This window comes from Emydura macquarii, unplaced genomic scaffold (genome assembly GCF_026122565.2).
Source record: "Emydura macquarii macquarii isolate MOO-44397 ecotype Brisbane River unplaced genomic scaffold, CSIRO-AGI_Emac_v2 contig_2825, whole genome shotgun sequence".
Taxonomy (NCBI): Eukaryota; Metazoa; Chordata; order Testudines; family Chelidae; genus Emydura; species Emydura macquarii.
Window position 1 is genome coordinate 2,186,732 of NW_027132962.1, and position 7,610 is coordinate 2,194,341.

Genomic DNA, 7,610 nt, shown 5'->3' on the forward strand with positions numbered 1-7,610 from the left:
TTTCAATGGCTAAATGAAATGCTAAGAAGTCTTTGAACAGGAACACACACACACACACACACACACAAAAACAAACATACTTCAGATCCAGTGCTGGAATTAGACATATACATGGTGAGTATTCCAAATCTCCACTGATTGCTGCAGGCTGAAACAAGGGCAGAAGGTGTTGGGGGTAAGGTGGTTTATACAATTACTTTGTTTATTCCATTTCAAGCAGTGATCAGATCCATGCATTTAAAAAAAAATACAAAGCTGTGGCTTCATCTACAGGGTTTTTTTATGACTTCACAAGCCACTTTGTGATGTCACCAGCACAGCCCAATGAAACTGTTGGCCTATAATTCAAAATTATTTTCCATATATGAAGGGCATATTTTTTAGGGACCGGGACATGGGTAGTTTGTGTCTAGGCGTCAGACCAGGAGTCAGGAGCAAGCTCTCAGCTGGAGTCAGGAACCAGGAATTGGAGCCCAGAGTCAGAGGCTGGAATCAGACCTAATTGTCAGAAACTGGTTACTTGGAGTGAGGTAAGATGAGGTAGGGGCAGAGCTGGGAAAAAGCAGGCACACAGGCGCTATCACAGCCTTGGGCAACTGCATGAGTAGCCAGTGCTCTGCTGATCTGAAGAGCAGGTTTGCTGATCCTCTCAGCCAATCTGATGGCTCAAGTGGGGCCCAGCTGTGCTTGTTAGAGCGCTTGGGTGTAATCCTGGCAGTCTAGTTACAGGTCCTCATTCTTGACCATAGTACATATAACGACAGTGTGACACACAAGAGTCATGGTTACTTTATTTCCTAGGTCAGTTTCCATTGACTCCAGTAGCCACTGAGACTGTAATATATGATGATATTTTCACCTTCTGTTGTATGCCTCATCTGAGAATCCCAGAATATTTTACAAGCATTAGTTTAATTAATGTAGTTGCATATTGTTATAATATTGCTGTTAACCTCTGAAACAACTCTGATTTCACTGCAAATCCTAACAGGTACATTCCCATTAAAAATCCTGAACTTGACTTAGATCTGAATGATTCCAGTTTTTCCAGGGGTCCATCAACAGAGAGCCTGCGTGGAGAGGTCACCCACAATCCCTCCTCTGCCAGAGTGTCTGCCTGACTGCCCCAGCAATTGACACTGCTGCTTGAGAAGGTGGGTTGCTAGTGTACCTAAGGTTTGTTTAGATTCAGCACTTGGAGCCCAAATTGCACTTTAAAACTGCCATCCTCAAGTGGAACCCTCAAGTTTACCCTTCAGCACCGCTCCATAGAAGTTACGGGATTCTCATCGCTTTGAGGTTGTCTGCCTGAAATTACCCGCACAACAGTAATCTTAGCAGAAACAAGATTTAAGGAAACAGACAAAATGGAATGAAAAATTTAAAAAAAATTTGCTTTTTCCAACTAAATGTATAGTTCTCACGAGCTAAACTGCATAATATGTTTTCAGCCTTAGTTACTGAGGAAAAAATTGAATAGCTTTCATTCTTTGAAAACACGCCGTTCTCTCTCTCTCTCCCAGAACTGGTCAGTATTGTGCAGTCTAAATAGCAACTCTCCTGTCCCCATACCTGTTCTTCACCTGAACTGTAGGTCAGTTTACATATCTAAACATTCCACTTTTTGCTGTCTATGTGTCTTTCAGCTGTAGAGTCCATTTAACCCATCAGGGTGAGTTTTCATAAGTCTTTCCACAAAAGACTCTTTGATCAGGGGGTCCTGTTTAGGAGGAAGACCACAGAATTGTTTCCCAATCACCTCTGGAAGTGCCTCCCAGAAATAGCTTGGAATAAAAATAACTTTAACTTTAATTTTAATAACAAAGACAGACCCTTGATCCTCTGTCGCAAGTATGTAATGTAAATTTTAGAAAATATTTATGAGAAGTGGCTACTTTCCACATTCAGCTGCAAAATATATAAAAAAGGTTGGATTACAGGGAATCTGAAAGAGAAATATCAAAGAACTCACTTATGGGGAAATATGTATATTTTCTTTGCATGGATGCAAAAACTTAGAGGGAAGGAGAAAAATGCAGAAGGAAATATGTCTAAATCAAAACTAAAGTGTATCTTAGTACACTAATTATCCAAAGCTATGTTCTGATTGGCTGGGTAGGTCTTTCTGGTGCTGTCACATCTGTACACCCACACCCAACTGTGAAGGGCTCTGACCTTTTAAAATGATTATTATGTGATGTATAGAATGCCAGAAGTGGACTCAGTGCTTTACAAAACACTTAAAAAGACAACATAATTGCTCTAAGATGCCTTAAATTCTGATACGCAGTGTTGTTGCAGCTGTGTCAATCCCAGTATATTAGAGAGAAGGTGAGTTAGGTAATATCTTTTATTGGGCCAACTTCTGTTGCTGAGGGAGAAAAGCTCTTCAGCTTACGCAGCTCTCTTCTTCAGATCTGGGAAACGTAATAAGACTGTCACCACTAAATACAACATGGAACATAAGTAGTTAACACATATTTCAAGAGACCATTCAAGGTCAAGTGGCCCGTTAAAACCGTTAAATTCATAACTTTGCTAAGACACTAAAAATCATGGACCGAATAGAGACACTTATTACAACCATCTATACCTCACTAACCACCACCACTCCACCACCAGCAGCAGCTACTTCTCTCCCTTCCTTTCCCCTCTTATGACTACAGGTGTGTTAATGGGCCACTTCACCTTGAATGGTCCACTGAAATATGTGTTAATTACTTATGCTAAACAATCTGTTCCACGTAGTATTTAGCAGTGACACTCTGATTAGGTTTCCTAGACCTGAAGAAGAGCTCTGTGTAAACTTGAAAACTTGTCCCTCTCACCATCAGACGTTGGTCCAATAAAAGATATTACCAATCTTGTCTCCCTTAAATCTTGGTAAAATTAATTACTGGACTCATGTAAATCAACTGGAAGCCTCTATAACCTACTAACAGATACAACCTTTGGTTGAATCATGAGGTGATCTGATATCAAGGTGCTTTCACGGAAAGCTCCTCAATGATGGAATGAGATTCCTGCATCAGTGTGCCAAAGCCTAAATGTTCTGACCTTGAAGTGATGATGCAAGGTCCATAGGTTTTCCTAGGCGTGTGCTCAGAGTAGGCTGGTGAATGAAGCAGGAGAGCTTTGGACCTGGGAGATCCAATGGGACCTATTCGGGCTCAATCAGATACTATCCTAAATTGTTGACATTTCTCTTTTTTAATAAATGTCCATGTGTTGATGGAATCCAAGGCCTTAGTTAGGTCAACAAATGCCATAAACAATGGCCGATGTTGTTCTTTACACTTTTCTTGGATCTGTCATGCAATAAAAATCATGTTGGTGCCCCAAGATGGTCTGAAACCACATTGGGATTTCAGAAGGACATCTTCGGCAAAAGGGAGGAGATGGTTCAAAAGGATGTGAACAAGGATCTTCCAGGCAATGGAGAGGGCAATGTCTTGGTAATTCCCTCACATTAACATGTCCCCTTTCTTAAAAATGGTCATAAAACTGGCACAATATTGTAACCAATGGGACTACACATATGCTTAAAATCAATCACGTGCTTATGTGTTTTGCTGAATCAAGGCCTAAAATAACATCCAAAAGACTGGGCTCTTGCCAAGTGAGTATGGATCTTGAAGCACTGTGATTGTTCTCCAAGACTTCCATATATATATAATTATTCTTCAAGACTTCCTTATATGTATGTGTGTGTGTTTATATCTTTGGCTGCAATATTGTATTATCTTTCATTAGGGCTTCAGCATTGCCAGCTCTGCTTTCAAAGTTTTCCTTTCTTTACTTACAGTTAGCAGATTTAGAATCAGTTTCTAGTTCATTATGAGCAAAAGTAGATAAATAATATTAAGCACCTTGCAGCTGCAGGGCTCACTTACAAATGAATGATGCTGTACGTATAAGGGCATCTGGCTTTTAAAAAAAAGAAAAACGGGGGGGCGGGGCAGGGGAGAGAGAGAGTGTTGCCTGAATCCTTGTGGTACAATTTCATGGAATCCCTCTGGGATACTTTAAGATATTGTAGGATCTTAACAGGGCTTTGGCCACTTTGCTAAGTGCTTTCTGCAGGCTGTGGTGTGAATTCCTGCAACTGGGTCAAGTTCATTCTCTGTTTCAGCTGACCGTGCATATATATAACATACATAAAGGAAGAGAGGATGAGGGAAAGAACGATTACCAGAAAAAGTCAAGAGGAGGGGCTCCATCAACTCTGATCACTGACGGATAGATTAATAGACAGCACAAAATGTATATATTAGCCACTTCCAAGTGAGTAGTAAAAATACGTTTTTTCAGCCTAAGATAGGCATTATGATGGGCCATTTGCTTGAGATAATTGACTAGTTTTAAAAATGAGTTGAATTGTTTGCAAAACCAGAAAATGAATCTAAAAGATAAGAAACAGTGAAATCAATACTGGTTGTTAGAAGTAAAAGTGAGGTAATAAAATCTGTTTTATGTCCCAAGGCACAGTAGAGGGAAATACTTTAGCAAAGCTCTAATAGATAACTGGAACTTAATTACTCTAAATTATCTGAATATTCCCTTGGCATAGTCGTCCAAGGGAGGTTGTTGAATCCCCATCACTGGAGGTTTTTAAGACCAGGTTCGACAAACACCTGTCAGAGAGATGGTCTAGTTGACTTTGTCCTGCCTCAGTGCGGGGAACTGGACTTGATGACCGCTCAAGGTCTCTTCCAGCCCTACATTTCTATGATTCCATTAATGTATATTAATTAGCAGATTCATTACAGTAACATCCATTGTACTGAAGAAAAAACACTGGGACATTGCTGTTTCATCTCTGTTGATTGCTTGTGGAATTGGCATTAGAATATTATTTATTTGTATTACAATAGCATCTATAGGCCTTGGCTCAGTTTGGGCCTCATTGTGGTAGGCATTGGCACTGGTACTGGCACATGGTGACAGACAATCTGATGACTGGTGTGTGTGTGTGGTTGCCTTCGAGCTTGCTGCTCCCTGTTCCTGCATTGTTTCCTGGTTCTTGATCCCTGAACTCAGTATTTCGGTTAAAGGCTCTGTGTGTGTGTGCGTGTGCGTGTGCGTGTGCAGAGAGTTGGGACTACTACTCAGTTGGGCAACTACTCAGGGATCACTCTTATGTCTCTGCTGTTCATACTTGTCATGTTTTATTCAGACTATTGCTGACCTAAATGGTTCATGATGATTACATGTTTCGATTGACAGCCTACCTAGTCTGCCTTGTTTTCTTTCTTTTGTGTTTTGGATTACTATCCTGGGGTGCTTCAGAGCATAACACAGTCCTTGCCCCAAATAATTTACAGTCAAAACAGATAAAGGGAAGAAAAAAAAGAAGCACATAAAGGGGCAATGACTTACCCAGAGCTGCAGAACAGCTCAGTGCTCGAACTGGGAACAGAACCCTGGTCTCTCCAGTCCTACCGAAATATCCAAGTCATTACACCATGCTGCTGTTTACAACATCTGGCTTTGTAACTAATTGTTAATTCTTTTCTGCACAGTTGTATCTATTTTAAATTTTGTTTACTGTTGACTGGACTGTGGCTTTATACAATCCCTTCCATGTTGAATGCCCACCCAAAGGTAATTAAAAATGTAATGAGGATATAATCAAATGTAACCCACTGGTAGTGCATGAGACAGGTCCCCCTCTGTACCCTCGGTACAGCCCCAGTTAGAGAGTCTTGGCTCATGCTCTGGAGGTTCACTTGTTCAATTCCCAGTGTGATGGCCAAGATGGTGGTTGTGAGACAAACCCAGTAATACATTACGTGTATTACAGCAGCACACAGAGGCCCCTATGTGGCACACAGTTTAGTCTCCTAAGGACTGAAATATTTTAGTTTAACTGAAGTCTTTGAGCTTAATATAGGTGAAGCTGGGTGAAAGTTAATGGCTCATGATAAACAGGTCAGATTTGATGGGCGACTTCTGGCCTCTATGAAATATAGAGCCCCATTGAAGTAAATGTTGCTCTGTTCACATGCAGCTGTCCTCCAGCACAGGCGTCAATGCAGAGTTAGAGCCTAAATAGCTATTTGCTTAATGCTAGCTCATACACAGTCTGAGGATACCTCTCAAGAATCTTGCTGGCAAGAAGTGTTTCCAAGGGCTCTGGAGCTATTTCCCTTCTTCTTTGAAAAGCAGATGGCCAGGAAATGTTTTTGTTCCTCCTGGGAAATCACATGGATGGACAGAAGGGGCCTTGTGTTAACATGTCATCTAAAGAGAAAATAGCATCCCCTCTCCTTAGGGGGGAGTATGGGCTTGTTCCTGTGAAATGGTGAGTGCCCTTTAATGAGAATTGAAGGGCCTTAGTACCTTGTAAAACTGAGCCCTATAAGCACTGGATGTTTGAGCCCAGCTCCTGGTGAGGAACTTGAATCTCTAACCTTCTTGCTCCCAGGTATCCTAACAGGAAGACAGGTTGTTTCCTGAAATGATTTATGATCAGCTAGCCAACAGAGAGGTTAAGAGAGACCAACTACTGCCCCTGACTGACAGAAACTGATGAAACCACAAGGAAAGGGCAAGAAAGGAGCCCAAAGTCTCAATTCCTTCAAATAATAGCGATCAGGGAGGAAGGGGGAAGAATATTCCTTCCTACACATGCACACACCAACTTTTTAGCTCTAGGTGGCATGTTGTGTGACTGAACATGCTATTGTTACTGTATTTTATTTAGGTTATGGTAGTGCCATAAGGCCAGAATCAGGATCATGACCCCTGTGGTTCCAAGTGCTGTATAGTTCCTGTCTCTAAGAATTTAAGAACGGCCATATTGGATCAGGCCAATGGTCCATCTAGCCCAGTTTTCTGTCTTCCAACAGTAACCTCTGCCAGATGCTTCCAAGGCAATGAACAGAACAGAATAATTACTGAGTGAGTGTTCACAGTCTAAGGCTCAGTCGTGTGAGATGCTGAGCACCCTTAATTCCAGCACCTGTTAGGATGAAAAATAGATCAAAAAGGGGTGGAGAAACAGAATATAATCTACAAGCAAAAAGATCAGTTCAATAGCAGCCACATATCTTGTTGGTTCCATATTGCTTTGTAGATATATAACCTCATGCCTGACAACCATGTTTTTCTTGCCTGTCTATTTTTGTTTCTATGTGTGCATTTGTGAGTATAAGAAAGGTTTAGGAGAGATGGGAGTGAAGAGGCCCAGAGAGACAACTGCATGAATTCTTCATCTCCTGGAAAGCCGTGTCATTTGGCAGCAGAACTGGTTTGTTTATTTCATTTAATGATACTGACCTTTGTGTTGAATAGGTTGTCCTGCTGCAAGCTAGGATCTGTGGCCTTTTGGGACTTTAATTGCTGGGAGGGTTGAGGATATTTTTTGCAACATCGAGTCCATAGAGAGAAGCTTTTGATGACCGAAATATCCTTACAACTCATTTGGTCTTTTGATAGTCAAAAGATAGACAAAATAGCTTTTGACTCAAACTTTAAGATTTAGTCTTTTGTTAGATATTGGCTAAACTTAAAGAAAATGTTCAGGAATAAATGGTTTCTTATTGTGAAGAATATTTTAAGATTTAAAAAAGCACCACTTTTAAAAACATATTAATTACTGTGCAAGC